At 40.1% G+C, this 13,189-nt stretch overlaps 12 non-coding genes across 12 annotated transcripts; all 12 read right to left on the bottom strand.

The window, feature by feature from the left end:
* Nucleotides 1-1,085: 1,085 nt before the first annotated feature.
* Nucleotides 1,086-1,158, bottom strand: trnar-acg (transfer RNA arginine (anticodon ACG)). Its single transcript has one exon. It is a non-coding gene; the product is annotated as a tRNA-Arg (tRNA).
* A 1,127-nt stretch (nucleotides 1,159-2,285) lies between these two features.
* Nucleotides 2,286-2,358, bottom strand: trnar-acg (transfer RNA arginine (anticodon ACG)). Its single transcript has one exon. It is a non-coding gene; the product is annotated as a tRNA-Arg (tRNA).
* Nucleotides 2,359-3,481: 1,123 nt separating this feature from the next.
* Nucleotides 3,482-3,554, bottom strand: trnar-acg (transfer RNA arginine (anticodon ACG)). Its single transcript has one exon. It is a non-coding gene; the product is annotated as a tRNA-Arg (tRNA).
* Nucleotides 3,555-4,680: 1,126 nt separating this feature from the next.
* trnar-acg (transfer RNA arginine (anticodon ACG)) lies at nucleotides 4,681-4,753 on the bottom strand. Its single transcript has one exon. It is a non-coding gene; the product is annotated as a tRNA-Arg (tRNA).
* A 1,126-nt stretch (nucleotides 4,754-5,879) lies between these two features.
* trnar-acg (transfer RNA arginine (anticodon ACG)) lies at nucleotides 5,880-5,952 on the bottom strand. The gene has a single exon. It is a non-coding gene; the product is annotated as a tRNA-Arg (tRNA).
* Nucleotides 5,953-6,174: 222 nt separating this feature from the next.
* Nucleotides 6,175-6,246, bottom strand: trnah-gug (transfer RNA histidin (anticodon GUG)). Its single transcript has one exon. It is a non-coding gene; the product is annotated as a tRNA-His (tRNA).
* An 832-nt stretch (nucleotides 6,247-7,078) lies between these two features.
* trnar-acg (transfer RNA arginine (anticodon ACG)) lies at nucleotides 7,079-7,151 on the bottom strand. The gene has a single exon. It is a non-coding gene; the product is annotated as a tRNA-Arg (tRNA).
* Nucleotides 7,152-8,277: 1,126 nt separating this feature from the next.
* On the bottom strand, nucleotides 8,278-8,350 carry trnar-ccg (transfer RNA arginine (anticodon CCG)). The gene has a single exon. It is a non-coding gene; the product is annotated as a tRNA-Arg (tRNA).
* A 222-nt stretch (nucleotides 8,351-8,572) lies between these two features.
* Nucleotides 8,573-8,644, bottom strand: trnah-gug (transfer RNA histidin (anticodon GUG)). The gene has a single exon. It is a non-coding gene; the product is annotated as a tRNA-His (tRNA).
* An 832-nt stretch (nucleotides 8,645-9,476) lies between these two features.
* trnar-acg (transfer RNA arginine (anticodon ACG)) lies at nucleotides 9,477-9,549 on the bottom strand. The gene has a single exon. It is a non-coding gene; the product is annotated as a tRNA-Arg (tRNA).
* A 222-nt stretch (nucleotides 9,550-9,771) lies between these two features.
* On the bottom strand, nucleotides 9,772-9,843 carry trnah-gug (transfer RNA histidin (anticodon GUG)). Its single transcript has one exon. It is a non-coding gene; the product is annotated as a tRNA-His (tRNA).
* Nucleotides 9,844-12,169: 2,326 nt separating this feature from the next.
* Nucleotides 12,170-12,241, bottom strand: trnah-gug (transfer RNA histidin (anticodon GUG)). Its single transcript has one exon. It is a non-coding gene; the product is annotated as a tRNA-His (tRNA).
* Between the last annotated feature and the right edge of the window lie 948 nt (nucleotides 12,242-13,189).

Below are 13,189 nucleotides of genomic sequence, written 5' to 3'. Positions count from 1 at the left end.
GACAAACTGATGAATATCAGTAGAAACTCTCAAACTGAGCACTGCAATGCCTGGCATATTTCTATTATAGTGAGAATATTGTATTATTGGACATTTATGAATGCTGTCAAGCTATCAATTTACTGTAATATTCTTATGTATGAAACTGATTGAGAAAAATGCAAAGCAATCTTGCTAGGTATGCCGTGACCCGGATGCAAACCGGGGTTGCTGCGACCACAACGCAGAGTACTTACCACTATACGATCACGGCTGCTTTTTCGTAGGGCACTGACATTTAATCAGTGGACAAAGACCAGGTTTTTGTTTGGGCCTCCAAATTAGCTCTTGTCTAACATTCTAGTACTTACCAGTTATTTTACACACTGAGCCTAGAATCCTCTGATCCATAGTCACATGCGTTATCCATTGTGCCCTTAGCCCCTATACCAGGGCTATTCAATTAATTTCCCCTGGGGCCAGATTTTTCGGAGGACCAGAGGTGCACAACACGACACTACTGTATCAAAATGTTGTCAAATGTTGTGTGAAATAACATACCAAATGCTTTAGCAACATTCCTTTGCAAAATTACCCATCCAGTACCGAACCTGAATTAAAACTAGGACTAGACGAATACCAACCAGGTCTGAACCAGAACTAACCCTGAATCAAAGCAGGTGGAAAGCAAAATTCAGCAAGGCCTTAACCAAGACCAAACCAGGTCTAACCTAGTGCTAACACAGAATTAAACCCGTAAACAAGATGATTCTTTTTTTTAAATTGATTTCAAAGATGGGTTGTGGACTGGAGTATATCAACTGGAGGGTCTGATGGACTGCTGCATACAAAATGCAGTGTACATAGGCTATACTACCACATCTACTTTTTGATACTGGGGTCTGACATCAAATCAGTGTACACAGACCAATCTATCAACAAAAAACAAAAACGATACACAGTAGTTTTACTTGCTTAAAAATTGAGAAGATAGAAGACAGAATCTGGTTTGATCTTCCAAATGAACCCTTGGTTCAACATTAAAGGATTTACCACTTATTTATTTCACACTGATCAACTGACCGTTTTCAAGTTAAAATTTGATGCGAGCTAGCCAGGAGTCGAACCTAGAATCTTCTGATCCGTAGTCAGACGCGTTATCCATTGCGCCACTAGCCCCTAAAACTCCAGCTTTGTGGCTCAGTTGTCCAGAGTTTAAGGACAAACTGATGAATATCAGTAGAAACACTCAAACTGAGCACTGCAATGCCTGGCATATTTCTATTATAGTGAGAATATTGTATTATTGGACATTTATGAATGCTGTCAAGCTATCAATTTACTGTAATATTCTTATGTATGAAACTGATTGAGAAAAATGCAAAGAAATCTTGGTAGGTATGCCGTGACCCGGATTCGAACCGGGGTTGCTGCGACCACAACGCAGAGTACATACCACTATACGATCATGGCTGCTTTTTCGTAGGGCACTGACATTTAATCAGTGGACAAAGACCAGGTTTTTGTTTGGGCCTCCAAATTAGCTCTTGTCTAACATTCTAGTACTTACCAGTTATTTTACACACTGAGCCTAGAATCCTCTGATCCATAGTCACATGCGTTATCCATTGTGCCCTTAGCCCCTATACCAGGGCTATTCAACTTAATTTCCCCTAGGGCCAGATTTTTCGGAGGACCAGAGGTGCACAACACGACACTACTGTATCAAAATGTTGTCAAATGTTGTGTGAAATAACATACCAAATGCTTTAGCAACATTCCTTTGCAAAATTACCCATCCAGTACCGAACCTGAATTAAAACTAGGACTAGACGAATACCAACCAGGTCTGAACCAGAACTAACCCTGAATCAAAGCAGGTGGAAAGCAAAATTCAGCAAGGCCTTAACCAAGACCAAACCAGGTCTAACCTAGTGCTAACACAGAATTAAACCCGTAAACAAGATGGTTCTTTTTTTTAAATTGATTTCAAAGATGGGTTGTGGACTGGAGTATATCAACTGGAGGGTCTGATGGACTGCTGCATACAAAATGCAGTGTACATAGGCTATACTACCACATCTACTTTTTGATACTGGGGTCTGACATCAAATCAGTGTACAAAGACCAATCTATCAACAAAAAACAAAAACGATACACAGTAGTTTTACTTGCTTAAAAATTGAGAAGATAGAAGACAGAATCTGGTTTGATCTTCCAAATGAACCCTTGGTTCAACATTAAAGGATTTACCACTTATTTATTTCACACTGATCAACTGACCGTTTTCAAGTTAAAATTTGATGCGAGCTAGCCAGGAGTCGAACCTAGAATCTTCTGATCCGTAGTCAGACGCGTTATCCATTGTGCCACTAGCCCCTAAAACTCCAGCTTTGTGGCTCAGTTGTCCAGAGTTTAAGGACAAACTGATGAATATCAGTAGAAACACTCAAACTGAGCACTGCAATGCCTGGCATATTTCTATCATAGTGAGAATATTGTATTATTGGACATTTATGAATGCTGTCAAGCTATCTTTTTACTGTAATATTCTTATGTATGAAACTGATTGAGAAAAATGCAATGAAATCTTGCTAGGTATGCTGTGACCCGGATTCGAACCGGGGTTGCTGCGACCACAACGCAGAGTACTTACCACTATACGATGACGGCTGGTTTTTCGTAGGGCACTGACATTTAATCAGTGGACAAAGACCAGGTTTTTGTTTGGGCCTCCAAATTAGCTCTTGTCTAACATTCTAGTACTTACCAGTTATTTTACACACTGAGCCTAGAATCCTCTGATCCATAGTCACATGCGTTATCCATTGTGCCCTTAGCCCCTATACCAGGGCTATTCAATTAATTTCCCCTGGGGCCAGATTTTTCGGAGGACCAGAGGTGCACAACACGACACTACTGTATCAAAATGTTGTCAAATGTGTGAAATAACATACCAAATGCTTTAGCAACATTCCTTTGCAAAATTACCCATCCAGTACCGAACCTGAATTAAAACTAGGACTAGACGAATACCAACCAGGTCTGAACCAGAACTAACCCTGAATCAAAGCAGGTGGAAAGCAAAATTCAGCAAGGCCTTAACCAAGACCAAACCAGGTCTAACCTAGTGCTAACACAGAATTAAACCCGTAAACAAGATGATTATTTTTTTTAAATTGATTTCAAAGATGGGTTGTGGACTGGAGTATATCAACTGGAGGGTCTGATGGACTGCTGCATACAAAATGCAGTGTACATAGGCTATACTACCACATCTACTTTTTGATACTGGGGTCTGACATCAAATCAGTGTACACAGACCAATCTATCAACAAAAAACAAAAACGATACACAGTAGTTTTACTTGCTTAAAAATTGAGAAGATAGAAGACAGAATCTGGTTTGATCTTCCAAATGAACCCTTGGTTCAACATTAAAGGATTTACCACTTATTTATTTCACACTGATCAACTGACCGTTTTCAAGTTAAAATTTGATGCGAGCTAGCCAGGAGTCGAACCTAGAATCTTCTGATCCGTAGTCAGACGCGTTATCCATTGTGCCACTAGCCCCTAAAACTCCAGCTTTGTGGCTCAGTTGTCCAGAGTTTAAGGACAAACTGATGAATATCAGTAGAAACTCTCAAACTGAGCACTGCAATGCCTGGCATATTTCTATTATAGTGAGAATATTGTATTATTGGACATTTATGAATGCTGTCAAGCTATCAATTTACTGTAATATTCTTATGTATGAAACTGATTGAGAAAAATGCAAAGAAATCTTGCTAGGTATGCCGTGACCCGGATGCAAACCGGGGTTGCTGCGACCACAACGCAGAGTACTTACCACTATACGATCACGGCTGCTTTTTCGTAGGGCACTGACATTTAATCAGTGGACAAAGACCAGGTTTTTGTTTGGGCCTCCAAATTAGCTCTTGTCTAACATTCTAGTACTTACCAGTTATTTTACACACTGAGCCTAGAATCCTCTGATCCATAGTCACATGCGTTATCCATTGTGCCCTTAGCCCCTATACCAGGGCTATTCAATTAATTTCCCCTGGGGCCAGATTTTTCGGAGGACCAGAGGTGCACAACACGACACTACTGTATCAAAATGTTGTCAAATGTTGTGTGAAATAACATACCAAATGCTTTAGCAACATTCCTTTGCAAAATTACCCATCCAGTACCGAACCTGAATTAAAACTAGGACTAGACGAATACCAACCAGGTCTGAACCAGAACTAACCCTGAATCAAAGCAGGTGGAAAGCAAAATTCAGCAAGGCCTTAACCAAGACCAAACCAGGTCTAACCTAGTGCTAACACAGAATTAAACCCGTAAACAAGATGATTCTTTTTTTTAAATTGATTTCAAAGATGGGTTGTGGACTGGAGTATATCAACTGGAGGGTCTGATGGACTGCTGCATACAAAATGCAGTGTACATAGGCTATACTACCACATCTACTTTTTGATACTGGGGTCTGACATCAAATCAGTGTACACAGACCAATCTATCAACAAAAAACAAAAACGATACACAGTAGTTTTACTTGCTTAAAAATTGAGAAGATAGAAGACAGAATCTGGTTTGATCTTCCAAATGAACCCTTGGTTCAACATTAAAGGATTTACCACTTATTTATTTCACACTGATCAACTGACCGTTTTCAAGTTAAAATTTGATGCGAGCTAGCCAGGAGTCGAACCTAGAATCTTCTGATCCGTAGTCAGACGCGTTATCCATTGCGCCACTAGCCCCTAAAACTCCAGCTTTGTGGCTCAGTTGTCCAGAGTTTAAGGACAAACTGATGAATATCAGTAGAAACTCTCAAACTGAGCACTGCAATGCCTGGCATATTTCTATTATAGTGAGAATATTGTATTATTGGACATTTATGAATGCTGTCAAGCTATCAATTTACTGTAATATTCTTATGTATGAAACTGATTGAGAAAAATGCAAAGAAATCTTGCTAGGTATGCCGTGACCCGGATGCAAACCGGGGTTGCTGCGACCACAACGCAGAGTACTTACCACTATACGATCACGGCTGCTTTTTCGTAGGGCACTGACATTTAATCAGTGGACAAAGACCAGGTTTTTGTTTGGGCCTCCAAATTAGCTCTTGTCTAACATTCTAGTACTTACCAGTTATTTTACACACTGAGCCTAGAATCCTCTGATCCATAGTCACATGCGTTATCCATTGTGCCCTTAGCCCCTATACCAGGGCTATTCAATTAATTTCCCCTGGGGCCAGATTTTTCGGAGGACCAGAGGTGCACAACACGACACTACTGTATCAAAATGTTGTCAAATGTTGTGTGAAATAACATACCAAATGCTTTAGCAACATTCCTTTGCAAAATTACCCATCCAGTACCGAACCTGAATTAAAACTAGGACTAGACGAATACCAACCAGGTCTGAACCAGAACTAACCCTGAATCAAAGCAGGTGGAAAGCAAAATTCAGCAAGGCCTTAACCAAGACCAAACCAGGTCTAACCTAGTGCTAACACAGAATTAAACCCGTAAACAAGATGATTCTTTTTTTTAAATTGATTTCAAAGATGGGTTGTGGACTGGAGTATATCAACTGGAGGGTCTGATGGACTGCTGCATACAAAATGCAGTGTACATAGGCTATACTACCACATCTACTTTTTGATACTGGGGTCTGACATCAAATCAGTGTACACAGACCAATCTATCAACAAAAAACAAAAACGATACACAGTAGTTTTACTTGCTTAAAAATTGAGAAGATAGAAGACAGAATCTGGTTTGATCTTCCAAATGAACCCTTGGTTCAACATTAAAGGATTTACCACTTATTTATTTCACACTGATCAACTGACCGTTTTCAAGTTAAAATTTGATGCGAGCTAGCTAGGAGTCGAACCTAGAATCTTCTGATCCGTAGTCAGACGCCTTATCCATTGCGCCACTAGCCCCTAAAACTCCAGCTTTGTGGCTCAGTTGTCCAGAGTTTAAGGACAAACTGATGAATATCAGTAGAAACTCTCAAACTGAGCACTGCAATGCCTGGCATATTTCTATTATAGTGAGAATATTGTATTATTGGACATTTATGAATGCTGTCAAGCTATCAATTTACTGTAATATTCTTATGTATGAAACTGATTGAGAAAAATGCAAAGAAATCTTGGTAGGTATGCCGTGACCCGGATTCGAACCGGGGTTGCTGCGACCACAACGCAGAGTACTTACCACTATACGATCACGGCTGCTTTTTCGTAGGGCACTGACATTTAATCAGTGGACAAAGACCAGGTTTTTGTTTGGGCCTCCAAATTAGCTCTTGTCTAACATTCTAGTACTTACCAGTTATTTTACACACTGAGCCTAGAATCCTCTGATCCATAGTCACATGCGTTATCCATTGTGCCCTTAGCCCCTATACCAGGGCTATTCAATTAATTTCCCCTGGGGCCAGATTTTTCGGAGGACCAGAGGTGCACAACACGACACTACTGTATCAAAATGTTGTCAAATGTTGTGTGAAATAACATACCAAATGCTTTAGCAACATTCCTTTGCAAAATTACCCATCCAGTACCGAACCTGAATTAAAACTAGGACTAGACGAATACCAAGCAGGTCTGAACCAGAACTAACCCTGAATCAAAGCAGGTGGAAAGCAAAATTCAGCAAGGCCTTAACCAAGACCAAACCAGGTCTAACCTAGTGCTAACACAGAATTAAACCCGTAAACAAGATGATTATTTTTTTTAAATTGATTTCAAAGATGGGTTGTGGACTGGAGTATATCAACTGGAGGGTCTGATGGACTGCTGCATACAAAATGCAGTGTACATAGGCTATACTACCACATCTACTTTTTGATACTGGGGTCTGACATCAAATCAGTGTACACAGACCAATCTATCAACAAAAAACAAAAACGATACACAGTAGTTTTACTTGCTTAAAAATTGAGAAGATAGAAGACAGAATCTGGTTTGATCTTCCAAATGAACCCTTGGTTCAACATTAAAGGATTTACCACTTATTTATTTCACACTGATCAACTGACCGTTTTCAAGTTAAAATTTGATGCGAGCTAGCCAGGAGTCGAACCTAGAATCTTCTGATCCGTAGTCAGACGCGTTATCCATTGCGCCACTAGCCCCTAAAACTCCAGCTTTGTGGCTCAGTTGTCCAGAGTTTAAGGACAAACTGATGAATATCAGTAGAAACTCTCAAACTGAGCACTGCAATGCCTGGCATATTTCTATTATAGTGAGAATATTGTATTATTGGACATTTATGAATGCTGTCAAGCTATCAATTTACTGTAATATTCTTATGTATGAAACTGATTGAGAAAAATGCAAAGAAATCTTGCTAGCTATGCCATGACCCGGATTCAAACCGGGGTTGCTGCGACCACAACGCAGAGTACTTACCACTATACGATCACGGCTGCTTTTTCGTAGGGCACTGACATTTAATCAGTGGACAAAGACCAGGTTTTTGTTTGGGCCTCCAAATTAGCTCTTGTCTAACATTCTAGTACTTACCAGTTATTTTACACACTGAGCCTAGAATCCTCTGATCCATAGTCACATGCGTTATCCATTGTGCCCTTAGCCCCTATACCAGGGCTATTCAATTAATTTCCCCTGGGGCCAGATTTTTCGGAGGACCAGAGGTGCACAACACGACACTACTGTATCAAAATGTTGTCAAATGTTGTGTGAAATAACATACCAAATGCTTTAGCAACATTCCTTTGCAAAATTACCCATCCAGTACCGAACCTGAATTAAAACTAGGACTAGACGAATACCAACCAGGTCTGAACCAGAACTAACCCTGAATCAAAGCAGGTGGAAAGCAAAATTCAGCAAGGCCTTAACCAAGACCAAACCAGGTCTAACCTAGTGCTAACACAGAATTAAACCCGTAAACAAGATGATTCTTTTTTTTAAATTGATTTCAAAGATGGGTTGTGGACTGGAGTATATCAACTGGAGGGTCTGATGGACTGCTGCATACAAAATGCAGTGTACATAGGCTATACTACCACATCTACTTTTTGATACTGGGGTCTGACATCAAATCAGTGTACACAGACCAATCTATCAACAAAAAACAAAAACGATACACAGTAGTTTTACTTGCTTAAAAATTGAGAAGATAGAAGACAGAATCTGGTTTGATCTTCCAAATGAACCCTTGGTTCAACATTAAAGGATTTACCACTTATTTATTTCACACTGATCAACTGACCGTTTTCAAGTTAAAATTTGATGCGAGCTAGCCAGGAGTCGAACCTAGAATCTTCTGATCCGGAGTCAGACGCGTTATCCATTGCGCCACTAGCCCCTAAACCTCCAGCTTTGTGGCTCAGTTGTCCAGAGTTTAAGGACAAACTGATGAATATCAGTAGAAACTCTCAAACTGAGCACTGCAATGCCTGGCATATTTCTATTATAGTGAGAATATTGTATTATTGGACATTTATGAATGCTGTCAAGCTATCAATTTACTGTAATATTCTTATGTATGAAACTGATTGAGAAAAATGCAAAGAAATCTTGGTAGGTATGCCGTGACCCGGATTCGAACCGGGGTTGCTGCGACCACAACGCAGAGTACTTACCACTATACGATCACGGCTGCTTTTTCGTAGGGCACTGACATTTAATCAGTGGACAAAGACCAGGTTTTTGTTTGGGCCTCCAAATTAGCTCTTGTCTAACATTCTAGTACTTACCAGTTATTTTACACACTGAGCCTAGAATCCTCTGATCCATAGTCACATGCGTTATCCATTGTGCCCTTAGCCCCTATACCAGGGCTATTCAATTAATTTCCCCTGGGGCCAGATTTTTCGGAGGACCAGAGGTGCACAACACGACACTACTGTATCAAAATGTTGTCAAATGTTGTGTGAAATAACATACCAAATGCTTTAGCAACATTCCTTTGCAAAATTACCCATCCAGTACCGAACCTGAATTAAAACTAGGACTAGACGAATACCAACCAGGTCTGAACCAGAACTAACCCTGAATCAAAGCAGGTGGAAAGCAAAATTCAGCAAGGCCTTAACCAAGACCAAACCAGGTCTAACCTAGTGCTAACACAGAATTAAACCCGTAAACAAGATGATTCTTTTTTTTTAATTGATTTCAAAGATGGGTTGTGGACTGGAGTATATCAACTGGAGGGTCTGATGGACTGCTGCATACAAAATGCAGTGTACATAGGCTATACTACCACATCTACTTTTTGATACTGGGGTCTGACATCAAATCAGTGTACAAAGACCAATCTATCACCAAAAAACAAAAACGATACACAGTAGTGTTACTTGCCTAAAAATTGAGAAGATAGAAGACAGAATCTGGTTTGATCTTCCAAATGAACCCTTGGTTTAACATTAAAGGATTTACCACTTATTCATTTCACACTGATCAACTGACCGTTTTCAAGTTAAAATTTGATGCGAGCTAGCCAGGAGTCGAACCTAGAATCTTCTGATCCGTAGTCAGACGCGTTATCCATTGCGCCACTAGCCCCTAAAACTCCAGCTTTGTGGCTCAGTTGTCCAGAGTTTAAGGACAAACTGATGAATATCAGTAGAAACACTCAAACTGAGCACTGCAATGCCTGGCATATTTCTATCATAGTGAGAATATTGTATTATTGGACATTTATGAATGCTGTCAAGCTATCTATTTACTGTAATATTCTTATGTATGAAACTGATTGAGAAAAATGCAAAGAAATCTTGCTAGGTATGCCGTGACCCGGATTCGAACCGGGGTTGCTGCGACCACAACGCAGAGTACTTACCACTATACGATCACGGCTGCTTTTTCGTAGGGCACTGACATTTAATCAGTGGACAAAGACCAGGTTTTTGTTTGGGCCTCCAAATTAGCTCTTGTCTAACATTCTAGTACTTACCAGTTATTTTACACACTGAGCCTAGAATCCTCTGATCCATAGTCACATGCATTATCCATTGTGCCCTTAGCCCCTATACCAGGGCTATTCAATTAATTTCCCCTGGGGCCAGATTTTTCGGAGGACCAGAGGTGCACAACACGACACTACTGTATCAAAATGTTGTCAAATGTTGTGTGAAATAACATACCAAATGCTTTAGCAACATTCCTTTGCAAAATTACCCATCCAGTACCGAACCTGAATTAAAACTAGGACTAGACGAATACCAACCAGGTCTGAACCAGAACTAACCCTGAATCAAAGCAGGTGGAAAGCAAAATTCAGCAAGGCCTTAACCAAGACCAAACCAGGTCTAACCTAGTGCTAACACAGAATTAAACCCGTAAACAAGATGGTTCTTTTTTTTAAATTGATTTCAAAGATGGGTTGTGGACTGGAGTATATCAACTGGAGGGTCTGATGGACTGCTGCATACAAAATGCAGTGTACATAGGCTATACTACCACATCTACTTTTTGATACTGGGGTCTGACATCAAATCAGTGTACAAAGACCAATCTATCAACAAAAAACAAAAACGATACACAGTAGTTTTACTTGCTTAAAAATTGAGAAGATAGAAGTCAGAATCTGGTTTGATCTTCCAAATGAACCCTTGGTTTAACATTAAAGGATTTACCACTTATTCATTTCACACTGATCAACTGACCGTTTTCAAGTTAAAATTTGATGCGAGCTAGCCAGGAGTCGAAACCAGAATCTTCTGATCTGTAGTCAGACGCGTTATCCATTGCGCCACTAGCCCCTAAAACTCCAGCTTTGTGGCTCAGTTGTCCAGAGTTTAAGGACAAACTGATGAATATCAGTAGAAACTCTCAAACTGAGCACTGCAATGCCTGGCATATTTCTATTATAGTGAGAATATTGTATTATTGGACATTTATGAATGCTGTCAAGCTATCAATTTACTGTAATATTCTTATGTATGAAACTGATTGAGAAAAATGCAAAGAAATCTTGGTACGTATGCCGTGAGCCGGATTCGAACCGGGGTTGTTGCGACCACAACGCAGAGTACTTACCACTATACGATCACGGCTGCTTTTTCGTAGGGCACTGACATTTAATCAGTGGACAAAGACCAGGTTTTTGTTTGGGCCTCCAAATTAGCTCTTGTCTAACATTCTAGTACTTACCAGTTATTTTACACACTGAGCCTAGAATCCTCTGATCCATAGTCACATGCGTTATCCATTGTGCCCTTAGCCCCTATACCAGGGCTATTCAATTAATTTCCCCTGGGGCCAGATTTTTCGGAGGACCAGAGGTGCACAACACGACACTACTGTATCAAAATGTTGTCAAATGTTGTGTGAAATAACATACCAAATGCTTTAGCAACATTCCTTTGCAAAATTACCCATCCAGTACCGAAACTGAATTAAAACTAGGACTAGACGAATACCAACCAGGTCTGAACCAGAACTAACCCTGAATCAAAGCAGGTGGAAAGCAAAATTCAGCAAGGCCTTAACCAAGACCAAACCAGGTCTAACCTAGTGCTAACACAGAATTAAACCCGTAAACAAGATGATTCTTTTTTTTTAATTGATTTCAAAGATGGGTTGTGGACTGGAGTATATCAACTGGAGGGTCTGATGGACTGCTGCATACAAAATGCAGTGTACATAGGCTATACTACCACATCTACTTTTTGATACTGGGGTCTGACATCAAATCAGTGTACAAAGACCAATCTATCACCAAAAAACAAAAACGATACACAGTAGTGTTACTTGCCTAAAAATTGAGAAGATAGAAGACAGAATCTGGTTTGATCTTCCAAATGAACCCTTGGTTTAACATTAAAGGATTTACCACTTATTCATTTCACACTGATCAACTGACCGTTTTCAAGTTAAAATTTGATGCGAGCTAGCCAGAAGTCGAAACCAGAATCTTCTGATCCGTAGTCAGACGCGTTATCCATTGCGCCACTAGCCCCTAAAACTCCAGCTTTGTGGCTCAGTTGTCCAGAGTTTAAGGACAAAATGATGAATATCAGTAGAAACACTCAAACTGAGCACTGCAATGCCTGGCATATTTCTATCATAGTGAGAATATTGTATTATTGGACATTTATGAATGCTGTCAAGCTATCTTTTTACTGTAATATTCTTATGTATGAAACTGATTGAGAAAAATGCAAAGAAATCTTGCTAGGTATGCCGTGACCCGGATTTGAACCGGGGTTGCTGCGACCACAACGCAGAGTACTTACCACTATACGATCACGGCTGCTTTTTCGTAGGGCACTGACATTTAATCAGTGGACAAAGACCAGGTTTTTGTTTGGGCCTCCAAATTAGCTCTTGTCTAACATTCTAGTACTTACCAGTTATTTTACACACTGAGCCTAGAATCCTCTGATCCATAGTCACATGCGTTATCCATTGTGCCCTTAGCCCCTATACCAGGGCTATTCAATTAATTTCCCCTGGGGCCAGATTTTTCGGAGGACCAGAGGTGCACAACACGACACTACTGTATCAAAATGTTGTCAAATGTTGTGTGAAATAACATACCAAATGCTTTAGCAACATTCCTTTGCAAAATTACCCATCCAGTACCGAAACTGAATTAAAACTAGGACTAGACGAATACCAACCAGGTCTGAACCAGAACTAACCCTGAATCAAAGCAGGTGGAAAGCAAAATTCAGCAAGGCCTTAACCAAGACCAAACCAGGTCTAACCTAGTGCTAACACAGAATTAAACCCGTAAACAAGATGATTCTTTTTTTTTAATTGATTTCAAAGATGGGTTGTGGACTGGAGTATATCAACTGGAGGGTCTGATGGACTGCTGCATACAAAATGCAGTGTACATAGGCTATACTACCACATCTACTTTTTGATACTGGGGTCTGACATCAAATCAGTGTACAAAGACAAATCTATCACCAAAAAACAAAAACGATACACAGTAGTGTTACTTGCCTAAAAATTGAGAAGATAGAAGACAGAATCTGGTTTGATCTTCCAAATGAACCCTTGGTTTAACATTAAAGGATTTACCACTTATTCATTTCACACTGATCAACTGACCGTTTTCAAGTTAAAATTTGATGCGAGCTAGCCAGAAGTCGAAACCAGAATCTTCTGATCCGTAGTCAGACGCGTTATCCATTGCGCCACTAGCCCCTAAAACTCCAGCTTTGTGGCTCAGTTGTCCAGAGTTTAAGGA

Source organism: Eucyclogobius newberryi, unplaced genomic scaffold, assembly GCF_026437365.1.
Source record: "Eucyclogobius newberryi isolate DKJ021-1_F unplaced genomic scaffold, fEucNew1.0.hap1 SCAF_10, whole genome shotgun sequence".
NCBI classification, from domain to species: domain Eukaryota; kingdom Metazoa; phylum Chordata; class Actinopteri; order Gobiiformes; family Gobiidae; genus Eucyclogobius; species Eucyclogobius newberryi.
Note: the sequence above shows the minus strand (reverse complement) of the source record. Positions and strands in the feature narration are given on the sequence as shown.